Below are 24152 nucleotides of genomic sequence, written 5' to 3' on the forward strand. Positions count from 1 at the left end.
GTGTCTGAGCAGCTCCAAAGTAGTTACAGGAACAATAATCTGTCCTCTCCTCCCCCCACACACACTTTTCAGCATATAGAAGTAAATCACTTTTTCATGCATAGGCACATGTCAAATAAATGAGTTTTGTGTGGAGTTTGGAGGTCAGTAGTCATTCTTATCTTATACGGGAGGTATTCCATGGGTTAGTGCCAGCTCCCAGGAAAGTTCTGTCTCCTGCATATCCAATCTTCTCCACACTGGAACAACAAAACTATTGAACCAATGGAAAGTAGCTGTTGTGAGTGGTGAGGGTTATAGAGAATGCCAGACACACCTACATATTAAAATACAAATTCTCACTGACCTGCTTAATGCACAGAAATGTAATTCCACTGTTCTGTCCTGTCTTGTTTCATGTGTGTGGCCAATGGAACCTTGACAGATTGTTAATTTTAACATTTAAGAGAAACCAAATTCCAAGTCCTGAACTACTTTTAGCTAAAAGACTCAAAACATTGTTTGAACTGACAACAAAATTAGCAAATATTAGCATGAAAGATAAGAGATTGATAAAAGTTGACAATTGAAAATGACTCTTTCAAATGATCCTTTCTGTAGCCTTAACTATAAGAAGAACAGGAGTACTTGTGGCACCTTAGAGACTAACAAATTTATTAGAGCATAAGCTTTCGTGGGCTACTGCCCACTTCTTCGGATGCACGAAAGTTTATGCTCTAATAAATTTGTTAGTCTCTAAGGTGCCACAAGTACTCCTGTTCTTTTTGCGGATACAGACTAACACGGCTGCTACTCTGAAACTTAACTATAAGGCTTCACTTACCTTTTAATCTCTATCCTATCTCTAGTAGATATCTGTATCTCATATGCATGTAGGGTCATTAGGTTTGGGCTGCGCTGTATTCAATGTGCAGATGACACCCAGTTCTATAGCGCCACTCCATCAGATTGATAGTGTAGTTAACTGGTTTACCTAGTGTCTGATCTGAATTGGGGCTTGGATGAGGACAAGGTAGCAGAGACCCAAGCCTAAGAAGATGGAGGTAATGCTGTTCAGCTCAGAGAGAAACCAGAAAAAATGGAAGAGATAATAATAACTTCTTCCAGCTGAGGTGCCCACTTTCGTTACTCAGGTTTGCATTATAGGAGGATTATTTGCTCCTCTGCTGTTTCCAGAGGTCCAGAGATGAGCAGTGGCCAGGAATGCTTTTAACCCTATATTTCTGATGATGGGGCTGTGACCTTTTCTTTCAGATGCTCAATTTCCTACAATAATCCACAACTTGTCACCTCCAGACTGAATTTCAACAATGCACCTTAAGAACACCAAGAAACTAAAAAAGTGTAAAATGTAGATCTCCTGGTGCCTGATCCAAAGCCACTGAAATGAATGAGTCTTTCCACTGACTTCAGCAGGATCTGGATCACACCATTGGTTAGCAGTTTTTCTCCAAGAAAGCACATTCTGTTTGCTTTGGTCTGCATTGGGTACCAAAAATGTTATAAGCAGAACCCTGCTTGCTCTCTCTGCATCAATTATAGATGGGGCTGGTATCACCACAGATTAAGGTTGCCTGACACCCTACTTAAAACTTTACCAAACTTCAACCGTTTGGGTTGACATTTTCCATGCTGGGTGTCTGCCTCAGGCTGAATTTGTCTGGAAAATTTCAGACAAAACACTTCAGTTATTGAGACAAGGGTTGGGAAACATGTTTTGCCCATCTTAAATAAATTCTGGTGACCTTTTCCTTGAAAAGCTGTAGAACACCCATACGTTGCAGAATAGACTTGGAATTTGGCAGGGAGTGGCCTTTGTGGCAGGAATATGGCTTTTGCTGTCCCCATGAAAGTCTGCCAAAATTTGGCCAAGTTGTAAGCCTTTGCAAAAACAACACACTTGCACATGCTGAACAGAGATGACTTAGATTTTAGCAGCTCAATTCCCCAAATATTCTGTTCACAGAGTACACTGCAGCCTGGGGTTCAGCAGGTCTTTCATTGCAATTGCAGTTCTGGGCTGGGACTCAGTAACTGAACGGAGAGCAGGGAGCCTGTTTTTCCTGGGCTCTTGGGGTATATTTACAGTGCAATTAGACACCTGAGTCTGGCCCATGCAGCTGGACTTGGTGTCAGGGGCTTGGGCTAAGGGGCTGTTTAATTGCAGTGTAGACTTCCAGGCTCGCACTGGAGCTGTGAGGACCCTCTGAGATGAGAGAGTTCCAGTGCTTGGCTTCAGTCTGAACCTGAACATCTACATTGCAATGAAACAGCCCAGCAGCCCAGGACCCAGGAGCCCAAGTCAGCTGGCACAGGCCAGATGCAGGTTTTTACTTGCAGACATACCCTCAGTGACCTCCCTGCTAGACCCATGCAGCATGGAGGGCAAAGCCACCTGATTTGAAAGCAAAAGGAAAGAGAGCCAGACCTGCAGGTAGTGTGGGAAATAAAATGGGACAGGGAACCTGGGTGGGAGGAAAGGCTGGCCATTCAAGGAGACTGGAACTAGGACTGGGAGCCCGGGAGGGAAACAGCGTGGGGGAGACTGGGAATCAGTAGGTTCAGTGGGGGATACTGAGACTGGATGAGAAGTGGTAGGAGGGATATTGGGGCTGGGACCATGGAAGCCAGCCTAGAGAAGAGAGATTGGATGAAGAGCTGGGGAGGAGGAACTGGGACTGGCTAGGCAAGGAAATTGGAGATAAGGAGTGGGGGAACAGGGATGGAGAGTCCAGAGGGATAAGACTAGGACTTGCTGGCAAGGAGATTGGCACTGGGATGAGAAACCTGATGAGTCAATACTGGTACTGGGTAGGTGAGACAAATGAAACTGAGACGAGGAGCCAGAGATGGAGAAAAGACAGGACTGGGACAGGGATAGTTTGGAGGAGATGGGGCAGGAAGGGTGAAGCTTGGAGGGGAAACGGACAGTCTGCACCCACTACAGCACACTCATTATTCCTTTTCTGTCAGTAAATACCTGGGAAACCCAGTAGCAAGTCCCATCCCCCTATAGTGCAGGTCCACATGGAGGATGACAACCTACTCCTGCTATGTTACTCCATTAGCTTACGCAGCAGGGATCTGTGCAGTGGATCTAAAAGTTCCAAACCTAATGATGGACCATGTGAGTGCCAATATGGTGACTCATGATGGATTTTCAGTTTGTTCAGTTTGTTTTTTAAAAACCTAGAAAATTGCGCACACACAAATGACATTAAAATAACATTCTTGAGGTTACAAAGAAAAACACTAAAAATTAGGAAATGCCAGAATTAAGGTTGTTTTTACAACCTTAATTCAGTCTACTCGTGCATCTGTATGTATTATGATACAGGCTTTAGTAACATGATCATATACTATTTCTTCCACAGGATCCCTACATCACTCAGTGCACGCTGAATGCTATTCAAACCTTGCTCTGAAGACAGAATTATTAATTTTGCGTGGGCTTTTCTAAGGTCCTCATCACTATAGGGTCTGAGTATCAGAGGAGTAGCCGTGTTAGTCTGGATCTGTAAAAAGCAACAGAGAGTCCTGTGGCGCCTTTAAGACTAACAGATGTATTGGAGCATAAGCTTTCGTGGGTGACTACCCACTTCGGGTGATTCACAAATATTAAATAAGAGAGAGAGAGAGCGCGCGCAAGCGCACACTTCCCAGGATGTGCAGGTAAGCAGACAGAAATATTGTAAACCTAGACGAGAAATACATATTTCTCATTTTTAAACAAGTTCTCCTCTGACTTGTAAAAATGGAAAGAGATGTGACATGAATGCACCCCGTCTGGAGAGGGAGTGGTTTTATAAATCAAAGATCTATTTAAAATATATATATTACAATTAAATAAGAACAATAATGTTTCCAATTTACAATAAACCCACAAAGGCAAATAATCTTAAAAAAGCTGAAAATCTCTCTACAAGTGTCTGTGTGGGGATTATTGTGCACATATTCAGGGCAGCATGAATTTGCATCCAAATTAACAGTGCACATTATTAACTTTGACAATACTGATATATTTGTACAGCACCTAGCACAATGACATTGTGGGGTCCTGAATGAGGCCTTTGCGTGCTACCAAACACAAATAGTGATACCTAGTTCTACTTCTTACTATTCAATGCCCAAGTTCCAGAGTCTGATGTGCTTACTCACACTGGATAGTACCAGTGGTGAGTGGTGCAATAGGACCATTTGTGGAGCAAGACGTTACTCAGCATGAGTAAGGGTATCAGAATTTGGCTCCTAATGAAGAGAGATGGATTGTATGTATCCCTCTGCATTCCCCTCCTCTTTCCACATTTTTTTCATATTTTATCCATAGATAAACATCATTTTTGGTAGAGTCATCAATTTACAGGGAGCAAAGTCTCCGTATTACACAATAGTTCCTTTGCAGGGCAGGCACACAGTCAATTACTGCCTCATCGGGTTTTATATATGTTCCTCATCTGCTATCTCTTTGCAAGCTATTGTCAGGAGCTCTATATATTTGATAATGTAATCTTCATTTGCTTATTATTTGTTTTTTATTATTATACCATTATAATCTCATTACAGTCTGTACCAGTTTCAATTATTTTATTTATTTTTTCTGAGTCATTGTAATTGCTTTAAGTTTTTAATAATGTTTAAAACTTCTAGACTCTGAACAGGCATCATCATTCAAATTATAAAATTCAGTTAAGGGGTTGTCACTGACTCTTGGATTACACAATAAGTGATCCTTTTGCAGTGCATGATACATGGAGCGTGCCCTGGCCAATGACTCAAGCTTAGGGTTGCCAGGTGTCCAGATTTTGACTGGAACGCCCAGTTGAAAAAGGACCCTGCCAGCTCCGGTCGGCACTGCCGACAGGGCCATTAAAATCCTATCAGTGGTGCAGTGGGGGCCTGGGGCTAAGGCAGGCTCCCTGCCTGCCCCAGCTCCGTGTGGCTCCCAGAAACGGACACCAGGTCCCTGTGACCCCTAGACTCATGGGCAGCCAGGGAGGCTCCGCGCGCCTTCTTTGCCCCCAGGGCTGGCTTCACATCTCCCATTGGCCAGGAACCATGACCAATGGGAGCTGAGGGGGTGGTGCTTGCGGGTGGGAGGGCAGCATGCAGAGCCTCCCTGGCCACCCATGCATCTTGGGGCTGCAGGGACCTGGCGGCCACTTCCTAGGAGCCATGGGAAGCATCACCAGGACCCCGCACCCCGAACCCTCTCCCACACACCAACTCCCTGTCCCAGCCCAGAGTCCCCTCCCACACCCAAACTTCCTCCCGGAACCTGCACCCTGCCCCTCCACATCCCAACCTCCTGGCCCCACCCCAGAGCCCACACTCCCAGCCAGAGTCCTCAAAATGTAGACAACGATTTTTCAAACTGTATGTAAGTTTTTCATTTCAGAAATAGGGAGTTTTGCAAAAAGAAGTAGGCCAGATTCAGCAAGGCGATTAGGCACATGCTTATAACCATCTCTATTCAGAAAAGCACTTAATTTCCTATACATAATTTTCATTCTAATAATGGACAAAATTTGAATGCATAAAGGTTGAAGAAGAGTTTTAATATTTAAACATATTAAATGTAATGAGAGAAGAAGCATGGAATATGATTTGAGATTCATAACTCAACATCTCATGAAAGGGATAAGAAGTTTACCTATATATGTGTTTACCTAATAGGTATTCACACCTAATAACATTATCTATTAGACACAGAACTTCAGAGTGCTACACATTCTTAATACACTTCTTAATTTCACATTTAATTCAAACATGCTGTGCCCTGCAGCATCTTCTGTTTAATTTAAAAGATGCATATGTCTCATATGGTTTTAGTAAAGCTTTTGATAGAGTCCCACATGACATTCTCATAAGCAAATTAGGGAAAAGATGGTCTAGATTAAACTACTAAAAGGTGGTTGAATAACTGGTTGAAAGACTGAACTGAAAGAGTAGTTATCAGTGGTATGCTGTCAAACTGGGAGGACATACCTATTGGGTCTCGGAGGGGTCTGTGCTGGTTTAGTACTATTCAATAATTACATGAATGATTTGGATAATGGAGTGGAAAGTATGATTATATAATCTGCAGATGACACCAACCCGGGACGGGTTGTTAACACTGTGGACCATAGAATTAGAATTTAAAACAAATTGAACAAACTAGAGAATTCCTCTGAAATCAGCAAGATGAAATTCAATGAAGATAGGGCAAAGTACTACACTTAGAAAAGAAAAAATCAAATGCACAACCACAAAATGAGGAATAACTGCAAAGGATCTGGAGGCAGGGCTGGCTCTAGGCACCAGCAAAACAAGCTGGTGCTTGGGGCGGCACATTTTTAGGGGCGGCATTCTGGCGCAGGCCATGCCGCCCCTAAAATGTGCCCCAGCCGCCCTAACTCACCTCCGCTGCTGCCGCTCGCGCGCTGCTGCTCGCCCTCCCTCCCAGGCTCTCAAACCTGGGAGGGAGGGGGAGACCCCGAGCGGCTACGGTGCGCTAAACAGCTGATTCGCGCGCCGCGGCCGCTTGGGATCTCCCCCTCCCTCCCGGGTTTGAGAGCCTGGGAGGGAGGGGGAGACCCCGAGCTGCTGCGGCACACGCACTGCTTCTCCCTCTCTCTCCCTCCCTCCTAGGCTTGAGAGCCTGGGGGGAGGAGGCAGGGCTGGGGATTTGGGGAAGGGGCGGAGTTGAGGCGTGGCCGGGGGGGTGGAGTAAGAAAAAAAAAGGGGGGGCGGCCAAAATTGTTTTTGCTTGGGGCGGCAAAAATCCTAGAGCCAGCCCTGTCTGGAGGTTATAGTGGATCACAAATTGCATATGAGCCAACAATATGAAACAGTTGTAAAAAAGGCTAATATTCTGGGGATCTATTAACAGGAGCATCATATGTAAGGCGTCGGAGGTAATTGTCCTACTCTCCTCAGCACTGGTGAGGCCTCAGCTAGTACAGTGTCCAGCTTTGGACATCACACTTTAAGAAAAATATGGACAAACTGGAGGTAGTCCAGAGGAGAGCAATAGAAAGGATAAAGGGTTTAGAAAATATGACCTGTGAGGAAAGGTTAAAAGAAACTGAGCTTCAGATATGTTAAGGGCTGTTATAAAGAGGATGGTGATCCATTGTTCTCCACTCCACTGAAGGCAGGACTAGTAGTAATGGGCTTAATCAGCAGCATGGGAGATTTAGGTTAGATATTAGGAAAAGCTTTCTTACTATAAGGGTAGTTAAGTCCTGAAATAGGCTTCCAAGGGAATCCCCATCATTAAAGGTTTTTAAGAACAGGTTGGGCAAACCCTTGTCAGGGATGGTCTAGGTGTTCTTGGTTCTGCCTCAGCACAGGGGGCTGGACCAAATGACCTCTCAAGGTCCTTTTCCAGCCCTACATTTCAATGATTCTGGCCTTGAGTGTGATGTTAGGCACCACCAGGAATATTCCTGGTGTCCTTGAATCCTCTTATTTTGAGAAACATTCACTTTGATTTCACTAGGAGCTTCGCGTAAGGTCTGCAAGATGGTATCTATATTACTTTGTACAGTTGGCTGGTTAGCTCAGAGGGAAGCAGAAAGGCACTGTGACATGACACAGAAGAGCAACAGAGGGTCCTGTGGCACCTTTAAGACTAACAGAAGTATTGGGAGCATAAGCTTTCGTGGGTAAGAACCTCAAAGGTGCCATAGGACCCTCTGTTGCTTTTTACAGATTCAGACTAACACGGCTACCCCTCTGATACACGACACAGAAGAGTGTTTCTAAGAGACAATGCTTCCCAGGGCTACTCCTGGAATAGTGCAGCTTGGTTGCAGCTAACTTCAGAATCTATCCCTTAAATAATTATCATCTGAACAAAGGTCCATAACCACTTATCTTCCCAAATTAAAGAGTCTGAGAGTGCCTAAAGAAAACCAGGAAAACTAAAGCAAATAACACAATGACCATCATACCAATGGTTTGGCAGGGCTGTGTTTTTTAAGTTGCTGAGCATAGAAGTTGATGTGAGTTGAGGATGTTCAGCACTTTACAGGAGTCTCTGAGCAACTTGTAGGATTGCGCCCTAATACAATAACCAGTTGCATCATACAATGTTAGAGTAATAAAAATATGCTAGCTGGAAAAAGGAAATTGCTCAATAGACTTTAAAGTTAATATTTAGTATAATGTCACCAAAAAGGGAAATGATCAATCCAAACTTTAAAAAATAGATGGTGAGTTATAAACCGAAATATTCCAAGAACCAAATTAAAATGCCACATCTATAGAGAGACAACAGTGAATGCAAGAAACCCTCCAGGGAACAGCAAGATATTAGGTAAAGAAATCAGCAGACTATCTAAAAACATGAAAAAGCTACTGGGTAAAAAAATAGATGGGAAAAAAAATACCAACAAAGGGGAAAGATTGAAATTATTGACGACATTGAAACATGAAAAAAAAAATCTATGTGGTCTGTGACTCTTGTTCCAGTGCTCAGGAACCCTCATACAGAAGACTCTACTGCCACTCCTCTCTTTTTTAAGCCAAGGGGATCCATCTTGACTGCCTAATTGTAACCATCACAGTATGGAACAGGAAGAGAGGTAGGAAAATGTCAAGCCATTTAGGGTTTTATACATCACAACAGACATCTTAAATTCAGTCCACTAGCCTTCAGCCAGTGCAGATCACAGTGCACGGGTGATATATGCTGCCACCGAGAAGGCCTGCTCAGTAAGCAGGTTGCTGCATTACATGTGCCAGTTTAAAGGTTCTGAATCAGCCCAGTTCATATCCCACATAATCTAAAGCTTCAGTGATGTGCAATGCACTGCAAGACAAACGGAAAGGGAGCGCTACAGACTGATTTCAGTTTAAATGCAGCAGCAGCAGCCAGGCCCTACAGCTGTCACTTCTGCTTCTGGTGAGAGAGCCAGCATCTCTCCCACTCACTTTCCCTGAGATCTGTGCATCTTTCTGGGGTATTTATAAATGCAGCTATCACCAAACTAAATTATAATCAACTGATCTAATCTAATACTTAATAGAACAGACATTAAGTGATGAGCACATGAGTCAGTCAGTACCCAAAATAATAATAAATAATAATAATGATACCTGCCTCTTATACAGAACTTTTCATTAGTAGATCTCAATGTGCTTTACAAAGGAGGTCAGTATCATTATCCCCATTTTACAGATGCAGAAACTGAGGCACAGATGTAGAGTGACTTGCCCAAGGTCACCTTGCAGGCCAGTGATAGAGCTGAGAATAAAACCCAGTTCTCCTGCTCTATCCACTAGGAGAAAAACAAATGGAGATTGTCCCTGTTTCCAAACATTCCTAAGTTTATTGACACTTTCCCCAGTTCCATCCCTTTTTATGTAAGCCACTCCCCTCAGAACATTTCTTCAGTTGAAAGATGCTTTCTTTTGTGGACAGATTGTGCCATTACATCAATGAGCTACAGGAAATAGCACATTAGTAAGTCATAGATATATGCCTCAGAGTGACCAGACAGCAAATGTGAAAAACTGGGATGGGGGTAGAGAGTAATAGGAGCCTATATAAGAAAAAGACCCCAAAATCGGAACTGTCCCTATAAAATCGGACATCTGGTCACCCTAATGCCTCATGTGAGTTCAACCTCATGGCATCAGCCATCCAAGAAGTGCACCATAACCTGTGAGGGCCCAGTCCAATGCCCATTAAAGCTAAAGAAAATGTCCCATTGAAATCAACGGGCAACGTATCAGGATCCAAACGCACAAGCTGGAGTAGTTTATTGCTATCGGTGTGGTTTGTTCATTTTCCATTTAATCTAAAGAAAATATATGAAATATTTTTTCTAAGGGGTTAGATGCCATTTCAGCCCATTATGAAAAATAGATTCCTGGAAAAATATATTTACTGATTGTTAATTTATTCTAATGCTCTCATTGTACTGTTCCCTGGACCACTTGGCCCCCTTCCCTCAGCAATTTTACCTGACCAAAATCTGGCTGTCTTTCAGCAGCAGTTGTTGGCCCTGAAGCTTGTTGGCCCCTTTAAAAAAAAGAAAAAAGAAAAAACGAACAAATATATGTCTATGCTGCAATGTAAGCCCAGGGTCAGCTGACCCATATTAGGAACCCCTGGGCTTGAGCATCTACATTGTATTTTAACCCTATGTTAAGACTTTTCTAATCTGTGCTCAAATCTAGGGCTCTGAGTTCACGCTGCAGTGTGCAGAGACCTGAGTCAAAATAACCATATCCCAGAGTCCCTAGCACCTCTCTCAGCCCGCCCTCCCGCCCCCCAAATGTGGCCAATCTAGTCCTAGAACCATGGTGTACTGTGGGAAGACCAGGAAGCAGCTCACTTTGCAGAAGGCTTGATAGGTTCACTCTCCATTGCAAACCCAGGAGGCTCTCTGATTATGTGCTTGCAGATTGGTGATCAGAACAGAATGGGTTGACACTGACCTGAGCTACTGCCGTTTGCAAAGGGGGGAGGGGGGAGGCGGTGGCGGCTTCCATTTTCAATAAAGTGGATTGCAGACTGTTAGGATAGAAAGAACTAGAAGTTGATCCATGGAATTTGGGATACTCCCAGCTGACTCCCAGGACCCAAGTCCAGCGAGGCTGCGTCTACACTGCAAAGCAACAAGGCTCGGACCCTGGGTCCCAGTTTAACTTGAGCTTGGACAGTCCAGCCCTGCAGGGTCCTGGGAGCCTGGGTCAGAGCCCGAGGTTTGCGCAATTGCCTTGTAGGTGCAAGGGGGTTAGGCTTGAGCCCAGGCTTAAGCCCGGGCTTATGGTGCAACGTAGACATCCCCTAAAAGTCAGTCATTAACCACAGCCTGACTCCACTATAGCTCAGGCCTGCACTGGGGCACTGCGGAGCTCTGCCAACACAGGGCGGAGCTCCATGAGGCATTGCATCTGCTACAGATGGGGGACTGTCCTCAATCCCCTTTGGAAGATGCAGCACATACTCCTCTCTGCAGTCAGCCAGCTCTGCTAGCCAGTATGGAGGTGGCAGGGGGGAGGGGAAGAAGAGGCATGGCCAGCACCATGCTCCTCCCTTGGTGTGCATAGTACCCCAGGAAGTGCTAGGTGGGAGCAGTGCCTGTGCTGAGAGTAGTGGAAGGACTGCAACAGCACCTGGCTCAAAGTGAAGATGCTATTTACACTCTCCACTATTGCCAGGCATAATCTGGCCCACGAAGCTATTTCATCTCACCCACTCTTAGCAACTGAACCACATCTTTTAGAGCTATGCCCCTGGAAAGTCATACATAAACAGCCAGGGCAACACACGGGTCCCAGATACTCACAAAAGAAAAGAGCATGGTTTGTGATGTAATCATATGAATCACACTTGGCATTTTTATAAAGCTATTAATCTTTGAAGCACTTTACAAACATTAACAAATAAATCCTAACTGCACTCCTGTGAACTAGGTAAGTATTATTAGCAGTAATGTGTAAACTAGAGTTAGGTGAAACTTAGAATGTCCAGTTTGCAGGAAGTTTCAACATTTCAAATTTTCTTTTTGATTTGGAACAAATTCAAATAATTTTGGAAATTTCCCACAAACTGGAATTTCTGAAAAATATCCAGCTATGGAAAATTTTTGTTTCAGAATTTTAAAGTTTCATTTTGGATGTTATTGTGTGGAGATTTTTATTTTTATAAATATTATTTTTACAGTATATCATGACATAACAGTATTAGTGCATAATATGGACTATTATTGACATGCCATAATATGACAATATCATAGTTGAAATATTCTATTTAAAAACACTAAGGACCATTGCTACTTAGTACTGATTGAAACATTTATTTTCTTTTCCAGATGAAAGTGTCTCTTGATTGCACTGTAAGGGAAGAAAATTTTAAAAAATTTCATTTTTAAAAAATTGTGGGAACTTTCACTGAAATCGACATTTTGTAAAATATTTTTATTTTGATGAAAATGGTATTTTCTGTCAAACATTTTGCTAAAAAATTTCTGACAATCACTAGTATAAACCACTGGTATATATAATCCCATCAATTACTTGTGAGAATGATCAAACACCAAAGTGAAACCACTACATTTGTTAACATGGATTTATTCACAATGGAAAGAAAAAAATAAGAATACCGCTTGTTGGATGGCAGCACAGCAACAAATATTTCACTTGTCATTGGAACAATTTGAATGGATATTAATCAAATGACTACACTATAAAAGAAGACTCATATAATGCAGTACATCTGTTTACTGTATCTTCTTACTATAACAGTTTCCATAGAAACAAGATGGAGTTAGAAAATTTCAGTAGTGGGCAACAAATTCAAATGATTTTTTTAAATGAATCATTATAGTATATAGTTATACATATATGTATATATACACACATCTTGCATATAAATTTATTTTATGCATTTATGCCACAAGAAATGGTTCACGAGTCCTAATATATAAATACTTATTACTATACATTATTTCTAAGCCTCCACAGTAGCTAAAGATTGAGTTGAAACATGAAAAAGGTGTACAGTTAATCTCTTTAAAAACATTTTAAATAAGGATTTTTCCCATTAAGTGGGAGAGCATCATCAGCTGTGAAGAAATTATTTAAAAAACAAGAAAATCAACTGGAGAGGCTAAAGTGGTATGGACTGAACACAGCCTGAAGAATTTTATTTTTAAAATTCATTCCCTTTTAGTCTGAGGCTGATTTGATTTTCTTTACCCCTTATATTTATATCACCTACAGTTTAATTGTGATGTAATTTCTTATGCACTGTGGGCAGACTTCAGTGACTCACCACCTCCAAATATATTTGTGAAGGTCATTCATGAATTAGAATTCTATCAACCGGAACCTCCTGCATTGTACGGTCTATATTTGACATGGAAATTCCAGGCTCATATAAAATTTCAATGACAGAGTAAGAAAGACTGGCCCTTATAGATTTATAAAGGAGGCACTGAGATCATATCCTTTAAAACTGTCCACAAATGCCCTCAGGGCTCCAAAATCAGGTCTGACAAACTATCTACAATTTGCAGCCCTCAAGCCCCAGCTGGTTAACCCACTGAGGCTGCTATCAGAGGAATATAGCTATGAGCTACAACTACAACCCCTTGGGTATCAGCCTCTCCACTACTTCTTCTATGACTCCAGTGATGTTTGGATTGGGCAGGCAGGGGAGTGAGGCACACAGCTCCCAGCAGTTTTCCTCTAATAGCTGCTCCAGCTGTTGACACACACTGGCATTTCCTGATTTGAATGTTTAACCATACCGTTTTAATATTCTCCTAATACAGTTTTTTGTTTGTTTGAATTAAATGGAGTAAACTATATATGTTATCACCTGCATGCACTAGCAAGTGTGCGTGTGATTCTGTGCAAATTGTTATGCTTGCTCATCTAAAGGTCAAATTTTGAATATTTCACCATAAAAGATGTCTTTTGCCAGATATTTTCCTTTAGTGATTGTGATGGGTTGGATCACAGAAACCCCCTTGGGAGCTGCCACCTGATGTGCCAAGACTACCTCTGCTCCTGTTTTCCCTGCCAGCTCAGGACTCCAGCACCCTGTCTTGCTGGACCAGACACTTGTCCCAAAGCTGCAAGTTTACCTGAAAACAGCTCACAGAAGTGTGCTTGTCTTTAGCACTCAGATGCCCAACTCCCAATGGGGTCTAAACTCAGATAAATCCGTTTTACCCTGCATAAACCTTATGCAGGGCAAACTCATAAATTGTTCGTCCTTTATAACACTGATAGAGAGATATGCACAGTTGTTTGCTCCCCCAGGTATTAATACACACTCTGAGTAAATTACCAAACAAAAAGTGATTTTATTAAATACAGACAGTAGGATTCAAGTGGTTCCAAGCAGTAACAGACAGAACAAAGTAAGTCATCAAGTAAAATAAAATAAAGTGCGCAAATCTATGTCTAATCAAACTAAATACAGATAAGTTCCTCACCAGTTCCAGAATGTTCCCTTTTACAGGCTAATCTCCTTTTAGCCTGGGTCCAGCAATCACTCACACCCCCTGTAGATACTGTTGTTTGTTTCAGTTCCTTTCAAGTATCCTGGGGGGGGTGGAGAGGCTCCTTCCTTAGCCAGCTGAAGACAAAATGGAGAGGTCTCCCACGGGTTTAAATAGACTCTCTCTCGTGGGTGGAGTCCCCCTTCCTTCCTCCTATGCAAAGTCCAGCTCCAAGATGGAGTTCTGGAGTCATCTGGGCAAGTCACATGTCCCTGAATGACTCAGTCTTTACAGGCCGAAGCCATTGTCCACATGGTATCTTGCATGTCTCCAGGAAGACTTCTTATGTGGATTGGAGCATTCCAAGATGCATTGTTCTCCAAGTGTTTCCTGATCAGGTACTTAAGCTGGCAAATTCCTTCCTAAAGAAGCTGACTAAATGCCTCCCAAAGCTTACTTAGAAACCAAGCCAGCATACAGCCCATATTCTTAACCTCAAATAGAAAATGATATACATGTACAAATAGGATGAATAGATATAGTAGACCAGAACCTTTACGAAGATATATTACATGGCACAGGCAGCACAAAACATATTCCAGTTATGTCATACATACATTTATAAGCACACATCCCCCCATAAGACTTTACACTTTACACTGTACACTGTCACAGTGATTTTACAGGATGGAGAGCGTTATGGGGGAATTAATACATTTCCTGCTGCCTCTTGGTTCTTCAGCTACTTAGGAGATTGTTTGGAGACTGTCAGGAGACTGGGTCATAGGCAATCAGGCCTAACTGTCAGAGCAGGAGTAAGGACTACTGGTTAAAGTAGGAGTCAGGCCTAGTGGTCAAAGTCTGAATGCCAGAGCCCATGATCAAGGCAGAGTCAGTCAGGAATTGGAGCTGATGGTCAGAACTGGATTATCTGGAGTCAGGAAAGACAGGAGCAAGGCTGGGAGAGGACTGGAACAAGGCCAGGTGCAGAGCAGAGTCTAGGCAAAAGCAAGGCTGGGTGCAGAGCTTGGAGTGAGGCCAATATAAGAAGGCTTAGAATCTGCAGACATATGTGTTCAAGAGCAAGCCACCTGACTGTCTTAGCCAATCAAGTGGTTCTGTTGTGGCCCAGCTGCACTCATTCGTTGCCCAATGACCAGGCAGATTCAGCTGCAGGTCCTCATTACTGACAAGCCTCCACTGAAAGAACTAACCATCATCTGTGCAAACTATCACAGGGTTTCATATCATACATAGTGCACAACATGGGCTGTATAAACCACCAGTAACAATATCGGTCATTATACACATTATGGTGCAGAAACATCTGCCATTTCCTATCACAATGAAAAGGAGACAAATTACTGCCTATGGTAGATGACTGCAGACACTGGTGACTATTACTGTATTATTATACAGTAGTATCCAAAAGGGCTGTAAAACCAAGCCAGCCAATGTTACAAGTAAAGCTATGCTAATTTAGCAAAGTCCTTTTAAACTTATAGGGTAACTATAGCTTGTTGGGTATTTTTAAACCCTCACATTTTGATTAATAACTATATATTTCTACAGTTTTTAGTGATAGGAGATGAAATGGGAAGTGAAGGGAAATTTACGTAAAAGGAATTAGCTGAAAAAAAATATATAATCAGAAAAATCTCCCCGTGCTCTAAGGGGCTCTTGAATGTAATCTTTGAATGAAGGAGGATTTCTCAGATCCTCTAGAGAATGGGCATAATTAGAGAAAAGCTCCCATGCTTCTTTGGTGACAGAGAGGCTTGCAAGTTCACTTCAAAAAGTGGAGTTTGTTTCCCTTTCCCTGCATACTTGGGTTCTCCCCATCTTATTATTTGCCTTAAGAACATATCTTTCTCCTATTCAAAAAGAGAAAAATCACTGGCAAAAGAAAGAAGTCACAGACTAGAACCCAGGTGCTGGAAAAACAGCAGAGGATAAGGAGAGTAATAGTTCCTTCTTGTCTTCACTTGTTTCTTTTGCTCCTTATTGCTGAAATAAGAGCTGTTAGCACATTCTCACTCTGCACCTGTGTTTGCAGTCACAGTATCTTGAAAGTACTTCCAAGTCACCTCTTCACATCTGGCATGCAATCAGATAGTATTGAAACAGGGAATGCAGATCTCGCTTGAACATTCCCTGTTGCCTTACATAGGCCAGAAGATCATTTCTGTTTGCTGATAATTATAACAGGACCCTGATCCTGCAGTAAGAAGAAAATGCCAACACAGACTTCAGCACCTTTGCAGAATCAATGAGCCCTAAGTCTCCTTTGGCATTACCTATTCTGATTCCTTGAGACCTATGAAAACTCTTTTCTCCTTGCCATTGGTTGATAGCTATTCCACAATATGGTAAGGACTAATATTTTACTGTGTGTATACACAAGAATTTTACCTTATTGACTTGAAATTGACAAGGAATTTCCATTGTTTGATTTTTCTGTTCTCAGTTACATGCTTCCTTTGACTCTGCCCATATACTGCACTGTGTTGGCATGCCATGCATTTTGGACCTGGATTTCAGTACTTTATCCGCACAACTCCCAAAGAATGACCCCATAAAGTAGACTTCTTCTAATGTGATATACGTACTGCCTGAGTATTTATTTAGCAAATAAACTGAACCAGTCAATAAACAAACTCTGGCTTATTGAAATCAATCATTCTTTGTACCTGCTGTTTTCATTTAGCTTTATAGTTGTTATAGACATGCTTTAACTCATATGAAACCCACTGATCAGGAGAGTTAAAATCCTATTTTACCATCTTTACCGTATACCTCAATTTTCTTCTCCTTTTTTTATTAAAAAAAAATCATTTTATTCCCACTTATTACGTTGCATTTCCTTTACAAAGTGAATTGGCCCTTAGGAGAGTACTGCTTCCTCTGCAAGTGTAGTGCTGAGAATACAGATTCATAAGACTGGAGGGGGGGCATGCCTGTGCTCTGGAGGGAGAGGGGGCCTGTGTCTGGGCTTGGGGGGCCTGCGGCTGGGCTCTTTGGGGGAGGGGTGTGGGTATCTGGGCTCGGGGTCATGGCTGGGCTCTGGGGGAGGGGGTGCAGGTATCTGGGCAAGGGGAGCCCCAGGGCTGGTCTCTGGGAGGGTAGGGAGTTCAGGTGTATTGGCTGGGGAGGAGAAGGGTTGTGGGTGTCTGCCCCCCCTCAGCTGGGCTCTGGAGGGGGCAGAGAAACAAGAACTGGGTTGTCATAAGAGTTTCTTTAACTCTCTACTCCTGGTGGAATTTTTGTGTGTGTCTGGATTGTTACAGACATACTTGTTGACAGGTATTTTGAAATAAATTACAGAAATAAATGAAACTAGTGTTATTGTGTAGTGTTAATTTGACAAATAAAATGTGCAGAATTTAAAAATATTATGCGCAGAATTTTTGTTTTTTGGTGCAGAATTCCCCCCAGCATATAATACATCCTAGAATGATGTTTGCTTTTTTTTGCAACGTTACACACTGTTGACTCATATTCAGCTTGTGATCCGCTATGACCCTCAGATCTCTTTTCACAGTACTCCTTCCTAGGTAATCATTTCCCATTTTGTATGTGTGCAACTGATGTTCCTTCCTAAGTGGAGTACTTTGTATTTGTCTTTATTGAATTTCATTAGATTTATTCATTCATACCATTTCTCCAGTTTGTCCAGATCGTTTTGAATTTTAATCCTATCCTCCAAAGCACTTGCAATACCTCCCATTGGTATCATCCACAAACTATATAAATGTATCTCTATGCCATTATCTAAATCACTGATGAAGATATTGAACAGAACCAGACCCAGAACTGATCCCTGTGGCACGCCAAACCCTGCCAGCTTGACTGTGAACTATTAATAACTACTCTCTGGGAATGGTTTTCCAAGCAGTTATGCACCCACCTTATATTAGCTCCATCTAGGTTGTATTTCCCTAGTCTGTTTATGAGAAGGTCATGAAAAACAGTATCAAAATCCTTACTAAAGTCAAGATATACTACATCTACTGCTTCCTCCACCCCCATCCACAAGGCTTGTTACCCTGTTAAAGAAAGCCAGGGTAGATTGATCTGACACAATTTGTTCTTGGCAAATCCATGCTGAAACTTATCAACTTATTATCTTTAGGTATTTGCAAAGTGATTGCTTAATTATTTGCTCCATTATCTAAGATGATTGGTCTGTAATTCCACGAGTTGTCCTTATTCCCCTTTTTATATGTTGGCACTATATTTGACCTTCTCCAGTCCTCTGGAATCTCTTCCATCTTCTGGAACTTTTTGAAGATAATTACTAATGATCAGATATCTCCTCAATCAGCTTCTTGAGTATTCTAGGTTGTCTAAGTAATTTTTAATTTGTTCTTTCCCTATTTTAGCCTCTGATCCTCCCTCATTTTCACTGGAATTCACTATGTCAGATGTCCAATCACTGCTAACCGTTTTTGGAGAAAATTGAAACAAACTAATCATTTAGCACTTCTGCCATTTCCACATGGTATCAGGGAGTAAAAACACAGAAAAAAACAGAATATGTGGAAATGGCAGATCTCCTGGTTAAGCCAGGGTGGTCTCTTGCCATACTTCCTATCTTTTCCACACTGCTAAATAGGCAACTTAGCCTATAAAGAGGTTGAGGGGGTAGCATATATATGAAAATAAAATAAGGATGTGTATTTTGTAAAAGTGTGCATTTATAATAAAGATGCTTGTGTTGTGACATAGTACATCTGGAAATAGATGTAGTCAGGGTCACTGATCGGCAAAAATAAACAGCTTTTACGGGAAGTTTAACATGGACTAAAATCTTTACCTGTGTTTTTTCCCCCAATATTGAAGGTCACTAGAATAAGGAGGGTTTATATAGGAAGCACAGTCAGTCCCTATGTGGATGCTTCAGTAATCCCTTTTGGCTAATCAAGAAACACTCATCGGCCTCAGAGCCTGCTGTCCCCAGGCCTCCTCCGCTAAAAGAAGGGTTGATGTGATGCACAGTTTAGGGAAACAGATGCAACTGGGGGGGAACGAGGAGGACATGTCTCTCTCGATGGTTATCCTCTTTGTGTGTCCCTGTGTTTCCACTCCTGCTCCCTTTGAATTGTTTTATGTTGCTTCACCACTATTCGGAAAGAGGAGAAAAAATAATGGATCTTTAGGTTACAAAAGGATCTTGCATTAGATTCTCAAAGTGTCAAATTTAACTGGAGGCTGAAATCACAATTTAAGGAATTTTTCAGACAAAAAAATAACATTTTTCCCAAAACTGTTTCTTGTACAGCAATAATTATTTCCTTTTTTAATGCAGTTGAGATGGATGGAGTCCACATGAATTATGAAATGCATAATTACCAAACCCAAAAGAAAAATCCATATATAGGCTGAATTCTGCCCTTCTGAGCCCTCAGAAGGGCATATGTGGCTTCCATTAAAGCAAGTGCCCCACAAACCACAATGCAGGAATCCATGCATCTCAAATTTTTTCATAACATAGACCATGTCTTGACAGAGAAATTGCTTTACTGACCACCACCCCTCCCATTCACTACTGTCTAGTCCACCGCCCCTCCACTTCGTTGCTGCACAGTCCTTTTTCTGTCCCAGTGATGATCCCATATATACCTACAGCAATTACTTTCATGACAATAATATTAGGATATATTTCATGTATTTTTAGCTTCTATTAATGAAATTTGGCAGGAGGAAATAAGGAGCAGAGCCAGCACCATATGACTAGCCAGCTCTTCACAGAGCAAAGCAATCTGGAGACCACAGTTTGGGAACTTCTGGATTAGATAGAAGATTAAGAAAGTACTTATCCTTGCTTTATTTTCACCCCTCTAATTCCCATTTCCATGGAAACAGGGCTGGAAAGTATCAGCAGGCAGTCTGCAGATGAGCATCCGAATGAGAACACTTGTAGAACTCAGCAGGCAGACAGCAGGAGAAGTCTACAAGCTCTGGTTTCAAAACCCAGCTATAGATTTTAAGCAAAAGGAAGTCTTATGACTACAGCAAAGGACTTGTAAACAGGTCTGGGTTCTGTCCCTAGCCTTGCCACAGATTTCTGTCTGAAACTGGCAGGCAATTTAACTTCCTCCATTTCCTCATTTGTAAAATTAAGAAGGAATAATACTTTCTGCCTCAAAGAGGGCATTGAGCAAAATCCACTATGATCAGCCAAGCATTTAATATACAAGTAAAAGCCTATTTTGTTATTGTTGTAGTGTTTTGGATCCTAAACTCTGTAGTGTGATGCTCTCTGAGAAATCATACTGGCTGCTACACAAGTCATGTACACCTGGTCACAGAAGCCAAAAACCAGACTGTCTGGGTAAAACCCAGACAGGTGGCAACCCTATCACGTCCATACATTTTGAACATTTACCATCCCTTCAGATAACCCATTACAAAAAATCAAATAATTAACCACTGGTTAATAATATAATAACTGGAAAAACTGCACTTTTTTTCCTGAATCCTGATCCAAAACTCTATTCTCTAACAAAAGCAGCTAAACCAAATGATGAATGTAGATATACTTTTTAGAGGCAAGTGCACAAGTTTAACTTCTTTAAGTAATTTAATGAAGTCAAATATAAACAAAATTACATCTGAATATAGGAATTCTTTTAAAATCTACCTTAGATTTTCTCCTAGCAAGTATTTGCTGTTCAAATAAATGGGGAAAACATAAACAAAACAGTGAAATAGTATTTTCTTAGCTAACTACTTTTGGCCAAAGAAGTAGATAGGTTACCAGGGTTGTGTCCCTGATACTACATCTATGCCACTTTATCAGGTAGAAATTATAAGTTTTGTAAAAGAAAGAACACCCAAACAGAGTATGACTGATGTGATTTTAGCCCATATAATGGCCTCATGAAAATGAAAGTGGATATAAACACAGAATAATGAGGGTTTTACTGTCCTGTGAAAATACAATAACGAATAGCAAAAGCTGGAAATTGAATTGATAATGAAGAATGACACAACATAAATCCATATTTTGCTAGAGTTGCTGTATAACAATTTTTACCAAACTCTTTATCAAACTCAGATTAGCAACATAGGTTTGAAACAGTGTATTGAACTTATGTTTTACTTCAAAATCACAGATATAAACTCCCCCACAAGGTTTTAAAAGGGCAGGAGGACATCACTAGTTTAAAACCAGGTGGAGAGGAGTGCAAGGCCCACTATAACACGGTGTCAACCTCTTTAAGGTTTAGCAGATATTAATATTTCTTAAGGAGGCTGTAATGGAAACAGTGATTCCAATCTTAGCAAATATGGAACTACATAAGGGGGACTCAGATGAACAGTGTATTCTACTCAAGTGGAATGAGAAAGGGTAGTACAGAGCATAGATAACTGTATACTTTGGTTTAATCTGTTCTATGCCATCTATGTCAGCAATTCACGGTTTGACAGATCAAACCAGCACAAAATACACATAGAGGTCAGTTACCCTACCACCATTGTCCCATCAACAAGGATACATTTATGAAATGTAACAAAAGTAATAATTAGATTGATCACAATTTGATAATGTTTCACTGCTTTGGGGAGAGCAAATAGTAAGGTGAGGCTGGACAGAAGAAGAAAATGGAGTTTTGAAAAACCAAGGAGCTGATTCTTATTAAGTCCAGAATACCTTTAAGACCACTGTACATTGTCAGAGTTATGTAAAGTGGGAGTGACTTACATTTACACTTCCTTTAAGGCTGTTTTACACTGCCAGAGCAGTGTAAAGGTGGCCTTAGTGTAGATTCAGTCCCCAGTCTAATCTATCCTTTTTCTGAATACACCAGTCACTATTGAGTATGTTTACATATATTTTTCTCTTTTTAGTAAATAACAATGTCTGAGCAGACCACTTGCTCTCTATTTAAGGAGCCTTCATCACCATCTTCAACAAGGTTGTAAACAAGAACATGCGTCCAATAGCAATAACTCAAGGTTCTGTTTCAAAGTTGTGATTGTACCTATGTTCAAATATACTTTTTAAAAAATCTGCCAAACAGACAGTTTTAAAAGGCTAATAAGCAGACCTGGAAATGCTGCCTCCATTTCAGAGGTAGACACCAAGCAGGTGCCATGTGATCTAGTCAAAAACAAGCACTGCACATGCCATGGGAAAAGCTCACTGGACCAGTATTGTAGCTGGAATCTTGCCAGGGTATACTACAGGTGTTATCACTTGTTTTCAATATCTCCGAATGATCTCAGTTGAGAAGGGACTCTTGGGTTGGCTAAAGATTAGGCAGAGCTCCTTGTGAGCAGGGGACAGAACACAGTCAATAAATATTTATAAGGGGAATTCAGGCTGGCAGTATTCTGCACACACACAGAGGGCAAATGGTGGTGATCCCAGTGAAGTCAGTTGTAATTCCCAGTTGGAGCTCAGTTGAAAAAGGGATACAATATAACAGATTGCACAGTAGGGCCCCTTTTGAGGTCATTAGTATCTTTGTACTGTACACTGTGATTGCCTTACAAGAGGTTTAATCACACTGTCCAACAGGTTATTTAACCTTTTTCTTTGGAATAACTTCAAAGCCATTAATTTATAAGTAGCCTTGGCTGGTTAATTTATGGGTAACAGTAGGAGAGTGAAAAGGTATGATCATGTCAACATAACATTCAGGATATGGCTTTAGCACATAGAAAGCAAGGAAACACAGTGTTTGGGTTTCAGTTCTGTGACATTCCCTTGTCCCATTGTGCCAAAGCATTGTGCAATCAAAAAATAAAGTGATGTCAAGTGAAGAACACAGATCTCATATAATGGACCCTTAATGCAAGAACTACTGAAGAAAAGAACATATATAATGCCTGTGCAAACTGTGTATTATTCAATTTGTAGTTAAATTCCTTATAAAAATGTATATGATTAGTAGTCACTTCTCATATGTCAGTCATTCAGCATATTTAAATACCACTAAAGGACACCAGTCTCCCTCATAGACCAGTGACCAGCAAAATGTTCAGTCTTCTACTTCAATGTTAATTTATATAAAAAGCTTTTTTTTTAATAAATCCATGACACATCAATACAGAAACCATTTTGAACCAATATTTTGATATTCTCTTTAAAATGTTCATTACTGTGGAACAGCTAAGTTACTTTCTCCCCTATTTTGCTGAGAAACACAACTCCATGGGAATAGATCCTGCTATGTCACATTTTAGCTTGGACTGTATTTTTACAGTCAAGTTATAAATCCTTGAAAATAAGTTTACAGAGGAAAATCTAAAACACTTTCACGATCGGAGTAATACAAGTAACACTACATTGAGGGTATAATAAACTAACTGCATTATTTAAAAATATTCAGTATCAAAATTCACAGAAAATTAATCTTTACCATTTCAGCATCTTAACAGCAGGTGCATAAATAAAAACAAATGTGAGAGTCTACCCCTATACACCAGATTTATTTCCTGACTGCTTTGCATCTCTTTTGGCTCTCACAGTTAGATCATTCTCAGACACTTCTCTCTCGTCTTTTGAGGTTTCTTCCTAGGACTTAATAGTTATAGAATTTTCTTCTCTTAGGTTCTTTTCATAGAATCATAGAAGATTAGGGTTGGAAGAGACCTCAGGAGGTCATCTAACCCCCTGCTCAAAGCAGGACCAATCCCAAATAAATCATCCCAGCCAGGGCTTTCTCAAGCTGGGCCTTAAAAACCTCCAAGGATGGAGATTCCACCACCTCCCTAGGTAACCCATTCCAGAGCTTCACCACCCTCCTAGTGAAATAGTTTTTCCTAATATCCAACCTGGACCTCCCAAACTATAACTTGAGACCATTGCTCCTTGTTCTGTCACCTGCCACCACTGAGAACAGCCTACCTCCATCCTCTTTGGAACCCCGCTTCAGGTAGTTGAAGGCTGCTATAAAACCCCCCCTCACTCTTCTACAGAGTGAATAAGACCAGTTCCCTCACCCTCTCCTCATAAATCATGTGCCCTTGCCCCCTAATCATGTTCGTTGCCCTCTGCTGGACTCTCTCCAATTTGTCCACATCCTTTCTGTAGTGGGGGCCCCAAAACTGGATGCAATACTCCAGATGTGGCCTCACCAGTGATGAACAGAGGGGAATAATCACTTCCCTCGATCTGCTGGCAATGCTCCTACTAATGCAGCCCAATATGCCGTTAGCCTTCTTGGCAACAAGGGCACACTGTTGACTCAT

Source organism: Trachemys scripta, chromosome 3, assembly GCF_013100865.1.
Source record: "Trachemys scripta elegans isolate TJP31775 chromosome 3, CAS_Tse_1.0, whole genome shotgun sequence".
In the NCBI taxonomy this organism is placed as follows: Eukaryota; Metazoa; Chordata; order Testudines; family Emydidae; genus Trachemys; species Trachemys scripta.